The sequence below is a fragment of the Puma concolor genome, chromosome B1, assembly GCF_028749965.1.
Source record: "Puma concolor isolate L17-30 chromosome B1, mPumCon1.1.hap2, whole genome shotgun sequence".
Classification (NCBI taxonomy): Eukaryota; Metazoa; Chordata; class Mammalia; order Carnivora; family Felidae; genus Puma; species Puma concolor.
Genome location: NC_141670.1, coordinates 136,423,323 through 136,442,598, shown reverse-complemented (window position 1 = coordinate 136,442,598; position 19,276 = coordinate 136,423,323). Strand labels below are relative to the sequence as shown.

At 37.9% G+C, this 19,276-nt stretch overlaps 1 protein-coding gene across 7 annotated transcripts in view; it reads left to right on the top strand.

Moving 5' to 3' along the window:
* ARHGAP24 (Rho GTPase activating protein 24) overlaps nucleotides 1–19,276 on the top strand; it is a 666,840-nt gene that overhangs the window by 486,823 nt on the left and 160,741 nt on the right. The window contains exon 1 of one of the 7 annotated variants that reach the window (XM_086704656.1): nucleotides 9,113–9,790. The exons of 5 other annotated variants lie outside the window; for them this stretch is intronic. The gene's annotated coding sequence lies outside the window, so the exon portion shown is untranslated. Of the gene's footprint in view, nucleotides 1–9,112; nucleotides 9,791–19,276 lie in introns of those variants that run through there. One more of the 7 variants, XM_086704655.1, reaches the window with a different exon arrangement.

Here is a 19,276-nt window from a genome sequence, read left to right as displayed (position 1 = left end):
TGCTGAGATCCTATGATTTTTATGTCTTTCTTGAGAAGTTTATTGGCTATTAAAAATGGCATCATCTGCAATGATCCCTAGACATGTAACTAGTGTGGGTCAAAAGGCTTTGTCCCAAGATGCTGAGTTGCAAATTATATAAAATATTCTTAATAAAAATCTTTAAGTGATGCAAATCTTAAAGCTTTTCTTGCCGTTAGCAGATGTTTTCCCATTATTCCTCATCCTAGGGGTGAGTTTATCCCAGAACTTGAGATTCAGCAACTACTGAATATGGATGGAGATAGTCTTGGTCAAAGGCAATGAACTTCCCAGCCCAGAGAGACTTGGTATTCAAGGAGTGCACCCTATTATCTACCATCTCCACTGCCTCTTATATTCATGCCACTTCTAAGTTGGTTCCACTCTAAAATTTCATTTTTCTAACATTCAGGATCACAACAGGGGGTGATTGTTTTTATCATCAAAAGAATCTCAATTAGATGTCAACAGATCCCTTTAAATACACCCCACCCTGCTTCTAATATAATTGAAACCATAACATTCAAAACTTTCTTGAGGAAGTAAAAACTTTGTTTTGTACATCTTTTCATTAGGAAGAAATAGGCCTCACTTTAGCTTCCTTTCCTATTCTTCTTTCTCCTCAGTGACATCATTTGTTTTTTCTTCTCTACAGCCAGTTAACAACATTTATTGATCCCCGTTGTGGGTAGAGATGTTTATTACCTCCACTATTGCCTGTGCCCATTTGTTCATTCCTGGTCTTGCCCTCTCTCTCAAGATGTTGCAATAGCCCTCTTCATAACAGATTGTTTGCCATTATACAGATTCTTTTTTGTTGTTGTTTTAATGGGGAATGTCATGGGACTTGTGGAAGAAAGTAGTTATCAGAAGAAATATTTTGAGAACCACTCTTGAGCCAGTTTGAAAAGTTGTGCAGCTAAGGAGGCTGTCTTGAAGGCTTATGAATTCAGTTTTTTGATGTCATTCCTTTATACTGTGCTTTATGAATAAATATTGGAATGAATTGATGGTAATATGTCTTTATATTATGTTATTATTTATACTTCCTAGCAGTAAAAGATACGGAGCTCATTTTAAAATCAGTGATAATCAGGGGCGCCTGGGTGGCGCAGTTGGTTGAGCGTCCGACTTCAGCCAGGTCACGATCTCGCGGTCCGTGAGTTCGAGCCCCGCGTCAGGCTCTGGGCTGATGGCTCAGAGCCTGGAGCCTGTTTCCGATTCTGTGTCTCCCTCTCTCTCTGCTCCTCCCCCGTTCATGCTCTGTCTCTCTCTGTCCCCAAAATAAATAAACGTTGAAAAAAAAATTAAAAAAAAAAATAAAAATAAATAAAATCAGTGATAATCAATATAACACCAAAGTTGCAAAATTTAGAGCAGATTAACATATAATGACAATTCCTTAGATTCTCAGTTTACGTGCCATTTCAACATCCACTATCTGGGTGGGATCTCATTTGATAGGTAAGGAAATTGAGACCTAGGGAGGGAAGTGATTTGCCCAGGATTGCTCAGTTGGTAAGTGGCAGAGTTCACCACCAAAATTTAAAACCAAAAATATATGGCTATGACTTAACTATCGAAAAGTAAAATGCTCGATTTATGTGGATTTGGTCTTGCTATTTCTCCAGGTGCTCAAGTGTTATTTTAGCAAGCAAACAGATAAAGCAGTAGCAAGTGAATGAATCTTAGGCTGTGTTCAAATATTCTTGACAGGCGTCAAGCCTTCTGTCTACACCAAGGACCCAAGGCTGCGATTTAATGAACAGGATGATGTTTGTTTATTTTCTTTAAGCCTGAGTTCTCCACCAACTGGCTCCTAGGTCAGAAAGATATATGAAACACAAACAAAAGTGCAAGTAAGGCCTATCATCAGCAATGCAATCTCACCCCCTGGTACCCTGCTCACCTTAAAGAAATTTATATAGACATTACGGAAGAGATCTCCCTAAATTATGTGCTAAATCAAGATCACATTTTAGAAGACAATAGATTTTCCTGGTCACATAAAGATTTTAGCTTACCATTCTGCTTCTTGAAATAAGCACTTATCCCCAAATTATTACGATATTGTCATGAATGTATATCAGGCTGTTTATATTTGCACCATATCCATTCTCTATATTTGAGATTATATACATACCTTCCATTTCCTCGATCTCCTTTTTTAATATTTTAAAAATAAGTGAGACTATTCTACACTTTCCATACGTTATAATAGTAGAGCATCTAGAATTTTTTTATGTGTGCTCATGAATATTTTTAATGCAAATGGTGAGAGTTATGGTGATAAAAGCTCTGGAGACTGAATTTTTCCAAGTACAGAGATTGTAAACATGGTGAATTCGCTTTATCAATAAATATACCCAAACATGCTGATTTTTTCTTTTCTTGTCTTTTCTTTCTTTCTTTCTTTCTTTCTTTCTTTCTTTCTTTCTTTCTTTCTTCCTTCCTTCCTTCCTTCCTTCCTTCCTTCCTTCCTTCCTTCCTTCCTTCCTTCCCTTCTTCTACATGGTAGTAATGGCCCTTGTAAGACATTATAAAATGGAAAAAGATCGGGAAGAAAATAAACTTACTATAATCTCAGTATCTAGAGATTAAAACTTCAGGTTTTTCTGTATTATTAAATATATAATATAAAATTCAGATAACATTACATACACTGTTTTCTAATATACTTTACTCATTAAATGTACCATAAAGCATTTAAAAGCTCCTAAATAGTGCTCTAAATTTCAGTTATTATTCTACTATGACATATCTTGAGAAAGAAGAACAAAGCTGGAGGGATCACAATTCCAGATTTCAAGATATACTGCAAAGCTATAGTAATCAAAACAGTATGGTATTGGCACAAAAATAAAAACAGATCAGTGGAACAAAATAGGCAGTCCAGAAATAAACCCTTGCTTATATGGTCAATTAATCTACAACAAAAGAAATAAGAATATACAGTGGGGAAAAGATAGTCTTTTCAATAAATGGTTTTGGGGAAAAATGGACATGTCTATGCAAAATAATGCAACTGGATCACTTTCTTACACCATACTCAAAATTAAACTGAAAAAAGATTAAAGACCTAAATATAAGACTGAAAACCATAAAACTTCTGAAAGAAAACATGGACAGTAAACTCTTGGACATCAGTCTCAGTAATATTTTTTTGGATCTGTCTCCTCAGGCAAGGGAAGCAAAAGCAAAAATAAACAATTGAGACTACATCAAAATAAAAAGCTTCTGCACAGTGAAGGAAACCATCAACAAAAGAAAAAAAAAAACAACCTACTGAATAGGAAGAGATATTTGCAAATGTTATATCCATAAGAGGCTAATATCCAAAATATACAAAGAACTTAAATAACTCAACACAAAAATACCAAACAGTCTGATTAAATAAAGGGCAGAGGACCTGAATAGAGATTTTTTTCCAAAGAAGACCTACAGATGGCCAATAGACACATGGAAAGATGCTCAACATCACTAATCATAAGGGAATTACAAATCAGAACCATAATGAGATATCACCTCACACCTGTCAGAATGGCTAGAAAAAGACAAGAAATAACAAATGTTGGCAAAGATGTGAAGAAAAGGGAACCTTGTGCATTGTTGGTGGGAATGCAAAATACTATAGCCACTACAGAAATGCATATGGAGGTTCCCCCCAAATTAAAAATAGGACTACTATATGATCCAGCAATTTTACTTCTGCGTATTTATCTGAAGAAAATGAGAATACTAATCCAAAAGGACAGGTGCACTCCTATGTTAACTGCAACATTATTTGTAACAGCAAAGATTTGGAGGCAACCTGTGTCCACCAGTAGATGAACGAATGGATAAAGAAGATGTTAATACACACACACACACGCATGCACATGTACACGCACACAAGAATATTACATGGCCAGGAAAAATATTATGTAGCCATTTGCAACAGCATGGATGTATCTAGAAGGTGTAAATGCTAAGTGAAATAAGTCACAAAGACAAAAACAAATACCATGTGATTCTACTTATATGTGGAATCTAAAAAACAGACAAGCAGATACAGACTCATGAATACAAACAAACTGGTGATTGACAGAGGGGAGGGAATTGGGGGACTGGGCAAAAAAGGTAAAGGGGATGAAAAGACTTCCAGTATGGCACCTGGGTGGCTCTGTAGGTTAAGCGTCCAACCTCAGCTCAGGTCATGATCTTGTAGTCTGTGGGTTTGAGCCCCGCATTGGGCTCTGAGCTGACAGGTTTGGATTCTGCTTTGGATTCTGTCTCTCCCTCTCTTTCTGCCCCTCTCCCACTCACACTTTGTCTCTCTCTCAAAAAAAATTTTTTTAATTAAAAAAATGTATAGAGTTAAAAAAATATTTTCAGTTATAAAATATAATAAGTCATGGGGAGGTAAAGCAGGGCATGGGAATGTAGTAAATAATGATGTAATAACTAAACAAATGATAGCAACTAAAAACACTCAGGAATTCCTTCCCCTGTGTTCATAAAGGGATAATTTCCAGGGTTTTTCCCTCTTTATGCATTCTTGTAAGTATTTCTTTTTCAAAAACTTCTTGAATGTATTTAGGAAAGCTTTCAGCAAAACCAAGGCAGTGATTCATCACATCTTAGAGTAGAAAAGGCATTAATAGGTACATCTTTTTGCATCCAGGAAAAATTACTATTCAGTAAAAAAAATTATGTTTAAAAATATAGTAAATTAGGAAGTGTTCATTTTCATGATTTTAACTATATTTGGAGTAAGAGACTTCACATACATATCTTTAAGCATCCACACAAAATGCTTGAAATGCTAAAAACTTATACCTTTCAGATTACTCTAAATTTTTCCCAAAGTGACCTTTATTGTTTTAACAGTAATTACTCTCCATGGCTAATAGGTATTATCATGTGGGGTTGTTTCTAAGGCCTAAGGAAAGGAATCGAATTAAAGGGAGTGGCAGGGAAAAATGTGTTAGAAAAATACTTTTTCTCTTTGGTTGCAAATTGGAAACAACTCCATCCTGCTCATCCATGAACCCAGTTCCCTCCAGTAGGAGGGATTCTATGGATTTCAAGCCAGACCTCCTTGAGTATGAAGGTAAACACTGCCACTAGACACATCAGGAAGATGTCATTTTCTTTCTTTCTTTCTTTCTTTCTTTCTTTCTTTCTTTCTTTCTTTCTTTCTTTTTTGTGAGAGAGATACAGACAGAGAGAGAGAGAGGGAGGGAAAGGGGCAGAGGGAGAAGGAGAGAAAATCTTAAGCAGGCTCCACACAAAACACGGGATTCAATCTCATGACTGCGAGATCATGACCTGAGCTGAAATCAAGAGTCAGATGCTAAACTGACTGAGCCACCCATGAACCCCAGAGAGATGTCATTATTAGGCAAGGCAACAGGAACCAAACAAAAAACCAGAACATCTTATTTACTTTCTTCACCTATTACTAATGTTGACCCCTGTTCCCAAATGCCTTCTTCTTCATACATTTGAAATTTAACCAAGTTTCGTTTCAAGATGTGCTTCTAAAACAAGGATTTCAAAATTTAAATAAAGAAATGAAAGTTCTTAGATCAAGAAAGTGAGGAGGCAATGTGCTTTTATTTGCTCCTGTGGAATTACACTCAGGCAAACACTACCTGTGGTGTTTGAAAAGCAAAATACCTTAATGCGACAAATTTATAATTCAAAGAAAGTGCCAAAAACTGTTTTCATTTGTATTATTTATGACATGAGAGATAATTGAAAGCTTGCTTCAATAGTTTCTTTTCTTTCTTTTTAAAAAAAAGTAATTTTGACTGGCTGTTCATCCTTTTTTTCATTCAGAAATAAGATGGGTTTGGGAATGAGACAAAGCAGCCTTTTTACTTTACCAAATGTTATATTTGTCATTATCAGCTTCCCAATAGATTCACTCCTTTATTTCACTTCCTCTTTAGTTAAATATGATTCCATGAGAACAAGGGGGTTGTAGTGAGTGCCAAAATGTATATTGTAAGCAAAAGTAGCAAGGAAATGAACAAGTAACTGAAGGTCCCTGGTCTACTTTTACGTGGGTTGATCGGTTGTGTAGGATGCTGTGGTTTTGTTTTTTCCATTCAGAATTTAACTTGAAAAATTGATATTAAAGTACCTGCATTTATTCCCTTTTTCCACTATTTATTTTGACTTATTACTAACTTAGTGGCCCAGTTATACTTTTCTCTTTAATAAAAATATCTGAGACAAACTGATTCTATCTGCAAGACTGCCAGACGAATCGTTTTCTTTCTAAAACTAGATTTAGGAAGAAGGAGAAGGCTAGTTTTATGAAGGCATTTTGGATGGTGCACTTTGCAGATGGCAATGTTAAAAGCAGAGGTATAATTAGACACTGGCATTCTCAGAAAAGATTTCGAAAATCTAGAAAAGGGAGAGATCAAAGGCAGGAATATAGGATATGATATGAATTGGCTTGCATATACAACTTCAGCTGGGAATGCCACTTAAAAACGGGACAGCCGAGGGGCCCCTGGGTGGCTCAGTTGGTTAAGCGTCCAACTTGGGCTCAGGTCATGATCTCACGGTTTGTGGATTCGAGCCCTACTTCAGGGTCTGTGCTGACAGCTCAGAGCCTGGAGCCTGGTTCGGATTCTGTGTCTCCCTCTCTCTCTCTATCGCTCCCCCACCTGCACACTATTTCTCTCTCTCTCTCCCTCGAAAAATAAATAAACATTTAAAAAATCTTAAAAAGTGGGGGGCAGCCAAAACAGATACCATGTAGGGCTGCAGTTTGGTCCCTGCCTCTGCTTTCAAATAAAATAGAACGAATCTGACATTTTATGAATATCCTCAGATCCAGGGGACTGAAAATTATGACTCTTCTACTATACTCCAAACTACAGTTGAAAACATGACTTTCCTGCTACATTTAATGGTAAGACATTACCTTGCTTTCTTGTGGGCATTCCTAAGGATCAGTAATTTAAGCAAAATAAAATACAATAATGTGTTTAGTGGATGTTGAAAAACAGAAAGCTATTCTGCTCTAGAGAAAGACCTCAGAATCTGCTTGAAGACCTCAGAATCAATTTGAAGACAGGCAGGATCAAATTATTAAAAAAAAGAATTGTTTGCATATATTAAAATGTTTTCCCTGTATCCTACAACAACTATATTATTTAAAAAATCAAAATGTGTTTTCCTAAAAAATGTCTGCACTCCTTATAAAAGTTAACTTGCCCAATAAATAACCTCAAGAAGTTTCCTTGAAAATTTGCCTTCTTGCCTTCCCTACTCCCACTATTTGAAAACCAAATTTTATTTCCTTTCTATTTCCAAGAAAGTTATAAATAAACCAATTTTCTCTGAATATGGGACTCTAGGCCATGCTGACCTCCACAGTAATTCGAGCTCCACCACTCACCAGTAACAATGTGCAGGCTGTTTCATTTCATCTGTGAAATGGGAATGATAATGACTACCGTGTAGGACTACTGTGAGCATTAACTCAGAGAATATCTGTGAAGCTCCCAGCCCTGTGTATCTCATGAGACAGGCGCTCACATTGTTAGTTCCTTTCTGGTTCCCCATTAGTCTCCCTTCTTCTTCTTTTTTTTTTTTTTTTAATGCTTATTTATTTTTGAGAGAGAGAGAGAGAGAGAGACAGAGTGTGAGCGGGGGAGGGGCAGAGAGAGAGAGGGAGACACAGAATCTGAAGCAGGCTCCAGGTTCTAAGCTGTCTGCATGGACCCTGACTGGGGGCTCCCAGCACCGTGAGATCAAGACCAGAGTCAAAGTCTGACACTTAACAAACTAGCCACCTAGGCGCCCCTAGTCTCCCTTCTTGGTTCCCCCCTCCCTACAACCAGGTAGTCTCTAAATAATGCATATGTAATTGTTAGAACACCAGCATGAATGCCCAGAAGTGTTTGTTACTGAATTAACTCAGCAGTGAATCTGGCATTGCACCCCAATCTTTCCCCTTCCTCAATCCCTTTGGGCAACCCCTCCCTCAAATACCTGAGCTACACCCTGACCCCAGGTGAACTGTGAAACTGGCTATCACGTGAGCATTTTCTCTCAGGGTTTCAGCTGGTCTGGTTCTGCCTCAAAGACCAGACGGAGCTCATGTGCTCATGTTGCTCACAATTAAGTGACTCTGGACATGTGGTCACTGCCATCAAGACCCGCCCCAAGGAGAACAGCAGTTCAATGAAATCTTAAACTCTATTTATAGACCACTTGAAACAAACACTTTCCTGTGAAGCCTAAGGAATCCTTCTTGAGAACAGGAAAGTAATTCACTAGTCCCAGTACTAACAGGCAACTGAAGGGAGGAAAATGCAGCAAGTCTGTGCTTTTCCAGCGTTCTACAATTTACAAAGCATTTGCTTCTGCTTGTTCTCCCATTTCACCCTGACACCATCCCAGGAGGCAGACAAAGCAGACACTACTAAAAAAAAACAAAACAAAACCCATTTTATAGATTACAAAACTGATGCCTGGGAGGTTCAGGGAGTTGCTTACATTCATATGGCTGGTGAATGGTGGTGGTTAGAGAAAGAGGGGAGAGGAAAGTGGTAAAGGGAGAACTGTTTTCTGTTCATGCAATCAACCTAAACTTCGGTAAGTAATTATTTACCAATAAGAAAAAATACACAGGCAAGATAATTGTTTCAAAATGTACCTGCAAGCTTAAAAAATTGTTCCTTCTCCACTTCTAATAGGAAAACCAAAATATGAGAAATAAACACTCAGGGAGATTCTCCAGGGAAACATTTATAAACATGTTTGTATCTGTCTATAGCATATACATACAAACATACATACATAAAATACATACCTGTATTTTAGGAAGAAATTCCTTCTTGAAACCTCTCCAGATTAAAATGTGCCTATGTCAAGACTAATCTTGAAAAAGATGATAGGAATTTTTACGAGAAATTTTCATTGATTCTGCCAATCAGCTCTGAATATATACATCTTTACCATCTTTTTAGTGTGGGAGGGTGTTTGCATAAGTCCAGTATGTGCATAAAAAGCAAGACTTCACTAATATGAATTAGTTTATTACCAGAAATGAGTTTGCTCTATAAAGTTATTTTATTTTGATTTTAGCAAATAATTTTTAAGCTTTGTTACCTGGAAAGGGTATACAAAAACTTTTTGTCTTGAGAAGTACGTCTGGATAATTTAGAATAGCTACACTAAAATCTGTGTGTGTGTGTGTGAGAGAGAGAGAGAGAGAGACAGAGACAGAGACAGAGATTGAGGGAGTGAGAGAGATTATGGTTTAAAGAGTACCGCTGGGTTAGCAAATTGGCTCAGTGCCACTGGGGGATTTTCAGATTTACCAATTCTCTGCCTATTGTTGCAGCTCTGATTTATGGACTTTGGAATCTCTTGAAAGGCAAAGCGTCTGGAGTTTAGGGTCTTTCCTTGCCAGTCCCTCCATTTCCCCTATACTGTTTTTGCCCATGTTCACCTTGTGGCGACCTTGCAGGACTCAGCGTTTTTACCTGAGCTCAGTAGCTGGGGAGCCCACTAGTGCTGGGGAGAGGGCAGTGGTTTCCATTCCTGGGTGATGGAGTCATGGGAGAAACTGCAGCGAACCAACGGAGAGTAGGACCGGAGCCGGGCTCCAATGTGCTTTAAGCGGCTCAGGACAGAGCAGCTGTTCTGGTCTCCCAGCCTGCAAGTGCTGCCTGCATTTGTCACTGACCACTGAAGTGTGTGTTTGTGCAAGGTGAGAGCTGGGTGCTTTCTCATTAATTTGGAGACAAATTGCCAGGTATTGCTGTTTATTGTGTTTGATAATTTGGGGATATTTAGATCACCACAAAGCCAGGACCTAGACTGCGTGTGGTTTTATTTATACCCTTGTTTTCTGTCACGATCCATTCAGCTCTCCACAGTGTCAAATTGTGGCAATGGATTGGACACAGTGCTGTTCTTACCCTGAAATGTGATCAGTTTAGTGCTGTTTTCTTGGATTTTTTTTCATTAATTGCTGCTGCCAAATTACCTTAGCTGTTCATATACGGAATTCCCATGCTGATCTGAAAGCACATGAAAACTGCTTCGGACATAAATCGGAATTGCTAGTTGTTGGAGTTCTTGCTGTGGTGTTTTCTTTGCTTCCCCCACATTTTAGTGGTTGAAACTTTGCGGAGAGCAGAGTGCCTTGGGCTCTGATCTGGTGATAGAAGTAACATGGGAGTTTCTGTGTTTTTGCTCGTCAAAATGAAAACTGCTTGGCTATTAGTGTGTGTGTGGGGGGGGGGGGGGTGGGTGGGTGTGTACACGCGTGCGCACACAAGTGCTTACGCACACATGTGTGAAAAAAAAAACTGCTTGAGAACCAAAAGAAACCCAAATAATCTTCAGCTATATTTTAATGCATTTACAATTAACCAAGTCAGCTTATAAGTCTTTCACTATCAGAATATTTGAATTTTGGACACACAAGGACAATACACTGTCTTGTGGGGGTGTGGAATGTGTACTCACTAGGAGTACAAAGGAATCCAAAATGTGGCCTGGGTAAGCTGACAGGCCTTAATCTTGCACTGGTTTTGTGTGTTAACTAATTAACTGAACCTATACAAAATATAAAGGAGAGACACTGTATTATTGTATCTAAATAAATATACAGGAGATTTGTATTTGTGAAATACATGTTCTAGAAAAGGGAAACATATGGGAATTTGGTATTATATGAATAGAAGAAGAATAAAAATTTAAAAAGCTATCAAAGTTTACAAGAAAGGAAAAGACAGTATACGTTAAGACGAGGAATCATTATGATGGGCTACTGAAAAGTACATCAACTGCTCAAGTTTTTTTGTCTAGTGAAAGAACAATAGCACATTTAAGGGAATTCATAGTCAGCAGAAATGAAGCCAAGAGCAAAAGTTCTTAATAAAACATGTTGTCAACCTGTCTCTGAATGTACTCATCTGTCTTAATTAACTTGAATTCCGTTGCCAAGATTGATAAAGTTAGAATAAAAAAATAAAACTTTATTTTAGGTTGATTTCTTTAAACTAATAAAGTATAATAAGTTATATTAAAATGCACTTAACATTAAAATTGTTCAAAACACTTTGTAGCTAACATACAATATCAAAATCATTTGTCCCACTTTTGTGTTATGTCAGTTAGGAAGAAGAGTCTAATATTCTAAGCTAGAATGTCACCTGTTGTTACATACACATGGACTGCTGAGTTCTTTGGACACTCTCGTCATGGTTTCTTGCTTTCAGACTGTTAGGACACCGTGGAATGGTGAGCAGAAAACATCCGACTTTACCGTTGTCATGCTTTCTGTGCCAATTAAGAGCAGCAATAATTTCATTTGACAGACATGGAACTTGCAGTGTACAAAGAATTGGTGACTGGCCTTTCCTTATAGGAACCTCCCCTACCTTGGCTTTCTGCTGCCACAATCTAAAATTTGGCAACTTCCTTAAAAGAGTTTAACATGGGGGTGCCTGGGTGGCTCAGCTGGTTGAGCATCCAACTTTGGCTCAGGTTCATGGGTTCAAGCCCCATGTCGGGCTCTGTGCTGAGAGCTCAGAGCCTGGAGCCTGCTTTGGATTCTGTCTTCCTCTCTCTCTGCCCCTCCCCCACTCAACACTCTGTCTCTCTTTCTCTCTCTCTCTCAAAAATAAACACTTAAAAATGTTATTAAAAAATAAAATAAAAAAATAAAAGAGTTTAACATGACTTTCTCTCCATGACTGAAAAGATCTGATGGACAGCTTCTTACGATTGCTCTATCAATATGACAGTATCCACATCTCTGTGCCACTTACGGTCCAATACGTTCAAAAGTGGTGTCCATCTGTACACATGATCACCTTCCATGCAAAAAGACTAGAAACTTAGTCATCTATTTTTTGAACCATAATCAATGTAAACAGCCACACACACACAAAAAAAAGCCTAGAATAGTGTCTGTGTTTATTCTTTGGATAACTAGCTTACTGCGATATGCAAAGAGGTTTAAAAAGGTTTAGAGATTACAGGTACTGACCTCAAAGCACATGCCAGTCTGTTCAAACACATTTACTTCTGTGCAATTAAGCTCTCTCAGTTAAAGAAAAAGATTAGCCTTTATTTATATATATGATAAGCATCTCTAATTTTTTAAAAAGCCTAAATTTAACATTATGTTCTTGGTTTTTCTCTTCCTTCTTTCGGCTTTCTCCTTTATTCTATACTTTAAAATTATAAAGGTTTTAATTTACTAAATCTTTTTTTCTTTAGACCTATACTCAATCTCTTCACCCTGGGCAAGAAAGCAGCTGTGATTTATCTCCTGGAACTGGGGAAAGACCCATCTCCCCTGAGATCAAGAGATTACTGCCCCCTCTGAGCAGGAAAATGGGGTGGTTGTTGGGAAAGAATGTCTACCAGGCAGGGAATGGCCATTATCTATTATGCTTACAATTTGGCAATTCATGTTGTTCTTTCCTTCTAGTCTATAACTAGTTAGCTTGGAAACGTTTATCAACAATTGTTTACACATACCAACACAGACTTTTACAAAGAGCTTTGGTAAATTGAGATTAAATGCGATCTGTGGTATATGGGGTTTACTTAAAGTGGTATCAGTAGTTTTTATGTCTCTTTACCTTAACATTAAGGTAATTAAGTTCAGTTCTGCCTACTAACTCCTCCCCAAGTGGTTTAGATTCAGATGAAGTAATGGGCACTCACACAACTTTTAACTATTACTTCCAGATTCCTTAGTGGAAGCCTAGGTTATTTGGAAACAAGAAACATGGAAAACGGGGTGTATGATATGATTATTCCTCTGGTGGAGGAATGTCCTGACAGTCACTGGGCTCCTCAGTGAGAACTTTGAGTAAGAGCATATGGCAGCAGGAGATTCTCCATTGGTAACAGAGATAAAAACATTGTCCACAACTCTGTTCAAGAGGTCTCATTATTTGTCTCGAATCTAAGATCTACAAAGGAAATGGAATGCATAGAGTGTGGTTGTTACAAGACGGATTCAAATTGTGCCTGCCTGTCTCCTTGGCCACTGTAGGAGATACTCACCAAAGTAACTTATGTCAAATGTATATGTTACAACCAATACAATTCCTGTTTTTTAAAACCTTTATTTTTTAATGCTAATAGCAAGTTAAATTCTTTACATTCTGATAGTCAAATGATTCTCTTCTATATGTAATACAGATAATCACTTTGAGACAATGTATTTAACAACTTCCAATATTTCTAATGGCTAAGAAACCATCAACAGGAAATCATTGCAAAGTTTCCTATTACAAGCATATTGGATCTTAAGAGAATGTTCAAGAATTCTACTCCAACATAACAAAATCAATATAAAGAGACTTTTATATGCTCTCTTCTGATAGGATATTTTAAAGGTCAGCATTCTTTGAATATTTTGATGATAAAGTATAAAATACTGGAGGTTGTCCCTTCCCTATTCTCTTGTAGAATAGGGCTTCACTGGATTGATAACTCTTATATGAGCACATCAATTTGGTAAGAGGGATTATTTTGTATCTATAAGAACTATCTCCTTTTCTTTATAAGTTTATATGAGAACTATGTTTTTAAATGCAGATGTTATTATTATTTATGGATAGTGAGACCAATAGATCAGGAGATGATTGCCATTGAAAAGAGAGATAGTTTGTGACTCATAGTTACCAAGAGGAGAAGGTGCAGTATGCCATGGGGTGGAGGTGGGGGGCACTTGAGAAAACACCAGGGTTGGTCAGGAGACAGAGGGAGAGACAGGAAACCATGGATGAGTCTTTATTGTGGTTTCCTTGGAAAGGAACAGGCAAGTCAAGGTAGGAAGGTTTAGTACTGTCTTTGAATAATGTCAGCAGGCTGTAGGGTATTAGGGGCTGTCTCTAGTTGTCTGGGTACCTGGCCCTGAGGTGGTTAGGGCAGATGGATAGCATCCCAGAAGGAGAGCCTTGTGAGAGCCTATAAAGTGGGGTATCAGCTCTGGGTTGGTTTATTTGCATATGGCTTATTTGCTATATTTAGAAATTAGCTAACCCTGGGAGGGGCAGTCTCTCCAGGATCAGCAGGACCCCAGATGTCAAATCATAAGAAATACAGAAAATAAAAACTCATGACTAATACAAATTAACACTCCCACACAGTAATAGATTACTTAGTATCATTTTGCCAATTGTGGTGTTCACCTGGTTGGTCCACTATGGACAACAATCTCTTTGACACCAAATGCTCCCTATCAATCCAGGTAACCCTCCTAGTGAACTCCAAAGAGGTTTTCGTTTCATTGTTTTTGTTTTTTAAATTCAATGCTTTCTAAAACAACAAAAAGATAGGGGTGTCTGGATGGCTCAGTCAGTTAAGCATCCAACTTTGGCTGAGGTCATGATCTTGTGGTACATTGGTTTGAGCCCCATGTCAGGCTCTGTGGTGACAGCTCAGAGCCTGGAGCCTACTTCAGATTCTGTGTCTCCCTCTCTCTCTGCCCCTGCCCCACTCGTGTTCTGTCTCTCTCTTTCTATTTCAAAAAAAAAATAAATAAATAATCAACAAAAAGGCTAAAAATAACTAAATCCTCTTTACTGAATACTTAGGTATATTTTACTTGTCCCACACAGTGATATATTAAATAATATAGAGACTAACAATTAATACTTCCATATTAGGATTCTGGTAATAAATGCATAAATTGAGTAGCAGTTCAGTTTCAACTGAACTGTCAAATGTAATTCATACTGTCCTTATTCCTCAAGTCATCAGCAGTGTACAGAGGGATCAAAGAACTTTTAATAGTTGAATAGGATCATTGATTTATCAGATTAGAATAAACATGCGCTAAAAATAGTTCATAATCGAGGAAGGAGAAACCCTAGAAATATGGCATTTCCCCTTGCACCATTTCTTCTCTCCATTTTTAAACATTAGGAAAGAAGAAAGCATGTATATGGTGTTTCAGTGGGAATGGATTTTTTTTTTTACCTTCCCAATTTAATTTCTACATTCCAGTTATTGGAATTTCTCACAGGAGTTTAGTGTGTAATAGATATGGAACTTCAAAACAGTGGGGAAGGATGTGTGAGTTGACAGTGGATACTGGTACATCTAGATAGCCATTTGGGGAAAAAAGTGTTTATCCCTTAGCCCCCCAAAAAAATTCTGGAGAAGCTAAAGATTTAGATGCAAAATATGAAACAATATGCATGCTAAAAGAAGGCTTTGGTGTGCTGACTGGCACAGAGTAGTTGCCATACCAACCACATCACTAAGCAGCTGTGAGCAGGGTTGGAAATGGCATTCTGCCACTTGGGAGTTACCTAGGCTTGGTGGCCATCATGGCCATTACCATAGCAGAAGGGGGGCATCAACATGGTCCTTTCTCTGTGCCATCTGCCCCACCACCCTCTATGTCACCCAGGTACCCAAGTTTCTGAGATGAAAAAAAAGCAAAGAAGGTATAAATATAAATCTAATTACTTTTTAAATTCCAGAACTGATGCTTTGTGTTTTATCCTGGAGCCAGACACGTGTTAGGAAAACATTATAGGTGGATTTCTTTCTCTTAGTTCTCCTGATTCTCAAATCTGACATTTGATTAAGGCCTCAAAGTGGCATCACTCTCTCTGGTATCTGCAGGTTTCCGGTTTATGATTTCCATTGGTGTGACAAGGGAATTAGACACTGTCCGCTGTGCACTGGCCCTTCTCAGTTGTTATCAGACTAGACTGAACCAATTCCAGGGGTGTGTGCTTGGTAGGAAACAGGAGGACTTAAGCTGGAAAGCTCTTTCCTTAGGGTCTGTCAATTCTTTCTCCTTTTTTCACTTCCTATTCCTCTTGTTAGCTTCTTTATCCTAGAATTCCTCCCTTTCCATGACCTCTCATACCACCTCACACCATCCTCTGACCTGAATAAAAGAAACACTGATGTCATTCACGCTAGGTTTCTCAGACTGGCAGGTTATTCGGAGCAATGTGCAGTGTTCCTAGCAACAGATTAAGGCAAATCCACAGCACTTCAAATGCCTGCAAGCATCGAAAAATCACAGAGGACTACCTAGTTATATTTGGAGCTTCTGCTGTGTGGTTATGTATTAGTTCAGAAATCTAGAACATTTTTAAAGTATTTTTTGGTTTATTTTTAATAGACTCTTGGAAGGTTTCTAAAACAGTCGTGATGAATTTAGTCAAGACTCTGAGAATGAAGGTCAAATGTGTCTGTGCTAAAATTTAAAAGTAGGGCATATAAAAAGTTCACTGACAGTCACAGGAGAGTGATTTTAATTACCAGGTATGGTTTATATGTGTTAATAACACAAGCACTTGGGTCAGCTAGACCTGTTTTGAAGTCCATGAATGAGTCATTTGACTATGGGAAAGTTTATTTAACCTTTCAGAGTCTCAGTTTTTATACCTGTAATATTAATACAAATCACATATTTTGAGGTTAAAATGATAAAATATGTATATGGGCTTGTCTGTAGCAGAAGTCATGAAAAAGCTAATCAGTATAGATTGTAAATGGAGATATTTTAGCAAATAGGATTGCCATGATTTTGTGGAGAAGTGAATGTTTTCTAGGTTACAAAAAACGATAAAGTTGGAAAAAGTTACCAGAGAGAATAAGGAAAAAAAATAATGAGAGATAAAACAGGGTAAATCTGACTATCACAGAAAAGAGATCTGATTAGCATTGAATGTGACCTCCTTCTATGGAGGCTAACACAATATGTTACTCATAGTGCACACTTATTTATGTTTGAAGACAGAATGGATAAAGGAAAGAGTGAGACAGTAACAGTAATGGTGGAAGGAACTGGAAAGTTGTATAAAAGAGTATTTTAAAACACCTCTAAGGGGTTCTATCTTTAGTAAAAGGCAAAAAGAAAACAGAGTATAAGGTGTTCTATCCGAAGAACATTGTTTTTGTCAGATTTATTTATAATACCCAATAAAAGATACAACAAACCAGGAAGAAGAGGTATGTTAGTTACACAGTATATACTTTATCACAGTCCATAAAGTGGAAAGTCCGTAAAGTGGAAAGAGTAAGAAACTAGTATTCTTTGAACATGAAAAGTAAAGACACACCTGTGAAATCACAGAGAAAGAAACGTATGAAGTCAGCATGGTTTCTGGTAGAAGTCAAAAGGTGAACCCAGAGCCCAAACTGGAAAGGCCATTAATCTTAAAGAAATGCCAAAATGGGATGAGGACCTCTACCTACAAGGGCATTTGGTGAGGCACAAAGATTTATCATTCCTTGCTTTGCTTTATTTGGTTTCCCCAGGCCTTGCCCATTAAATATCAACGACGCCTTCCATTTAGTGTGAAAACTCAGACACTCCTTTGCTTTTCCAAATTCCCCTCAAGGTAGTGTTACCACCCCCAGATGGGAACCATGGAGAGTATAAAACGTAAGATGAAGTCTATTCAAGAGTGGCAAAGTATCAGAATCAAGAACTTCACATCCATAACTTTCATAGCTCTTGGAAGCATTTTGTTTTTGCTTTTGTTTTGTTTTGTTTTTTGTTTGTTCGTTTTAGTATTTTAAAGTGAAAGCAAAGGTCTACACTGCCTTGTAAGTAATTTGTCCTTTTTCTGAGGAACGTGTCTGTATTGTGTTTGCTGTAAAACTGATTTGTATGGACCCAGCACTTAGCCACCTCATGCTTGCCTACACCTTCCATTGAAGTCTGTGTGGGCTGTTTTTCTATGTGTATTCATTGCCAACTTAATAACTCTCATGACATGGTTTTCAAAAAGGAAAACACAAAACTTTGTTTCATTGTGGAAAATTGGCTCTGAAGAAAGAAAGGCAATTGGTAGGGCTGCTAATGAGGCATCAAGGATGTGAAGAAGTAGAATTAAATGGGAATTCAATAGACAAGAGCAGTTTCGAATACATTATGGAATTTTACTTTAACAGTATTGGTAACCTTTGTCAAAATGAGTTCACCAAATGTGCTATAAAACAAAGGCAAAAACAATAAGAAAGTAATTTGTGAAATTGTTTTAATGCCTTTATAATTGACTTTAGGTCTACATTTGTGCTATTATTAAGGGGCCACTCCACGTTTTTAATTATGTTTCATTTCCTGAAGAACATTATATGTCATAGAAGTTATTTGAGAATTTAGAGATTCACAAAAATCTCAGGATATATTCCTTGAGAGTGTTAAAAGTCAAGTTTTTTGGTTCCTAGGGGGAACTAACAACAGACACCATGAATGTTAGATTCAACCTATGTCATGGTTAACACCTGAAATAACTGTAGGACTAACCCGAGCTTTCTTCTTAGGCAAACCTAAGATCCATGACCTACCCCTTTGTGTTACCTTATCTGTGTGTGGGATGTTGTCTTCACATTCCTCACGTTGTACTAAGTTTAGCGGTGCACTGACATTTTCTGTGTGTCAAGAGAGGAGGAGACAGAAGAGGTGTCAGGGAAAAATCGTTAATACAGTAGCTGTATTACTTTCCTATGGCTGTCATAACAAAATTCCACAAACTGAGTGGCTTAAACAACAGAAATGTACTGTCTCACAGCTCTGGAGGCAAAAATTCTACAATTAAGGTGTTGGCAGGTCAGTGCTCCCTCTGAAAACGCTAGGGAACGGCCTGTTCCAGGCTTTTCTCTGAGCTTCTAGTAGCCTCAGGCATTCCTTAGCTTATAGGTAGCTGTCTTCTCCCTTTGTCTTCACATCTTCCTTCTGTGAGTGTCTGTCTCAAATTTGCCCTTTGAGAAAGATAGCAGTCATACTGAATCAGGACCTATTCTATTGTTCTCATTTTAACTTAATTATTCCTTTAAGGACCCTTCCTATTTCCAAACAAGTTCATCTTCTGAATTTTGGGAGGTTAGGACTCAAATTTATCTCTGCGGGGGAAGGTCACAATTCAGTTTTTAACCTTGGCTCAAAAAAGGTGATAATTGGGAGAGATCCTAGGAAAATTCAGTGTGGGGCTGGCATGCTGTTCGCAGTATGGTCGGTGTGTTGGTAGCATCAGGCTCACCCCAGAAGTGGTTAGGAATGCAGAACCCTGAGCTCCATCGTAGACCTACCACATCCGAATCTACATCTTCACCTACATCCCCAGCTATCTCGTTGATGCGTTAAGGTTTGAGAAGAGCTGTTGTAGCTCCTGGAATAAAAGCCTCATTCTCAAATGCTGGGAAAGGGAAAAAAAAAAAAAAAAAGAATAGTGTTTATGTGCAGAGGTCCCATCGCTATGTGCACATAGCGTGTATAGGCCATTATTCCAGC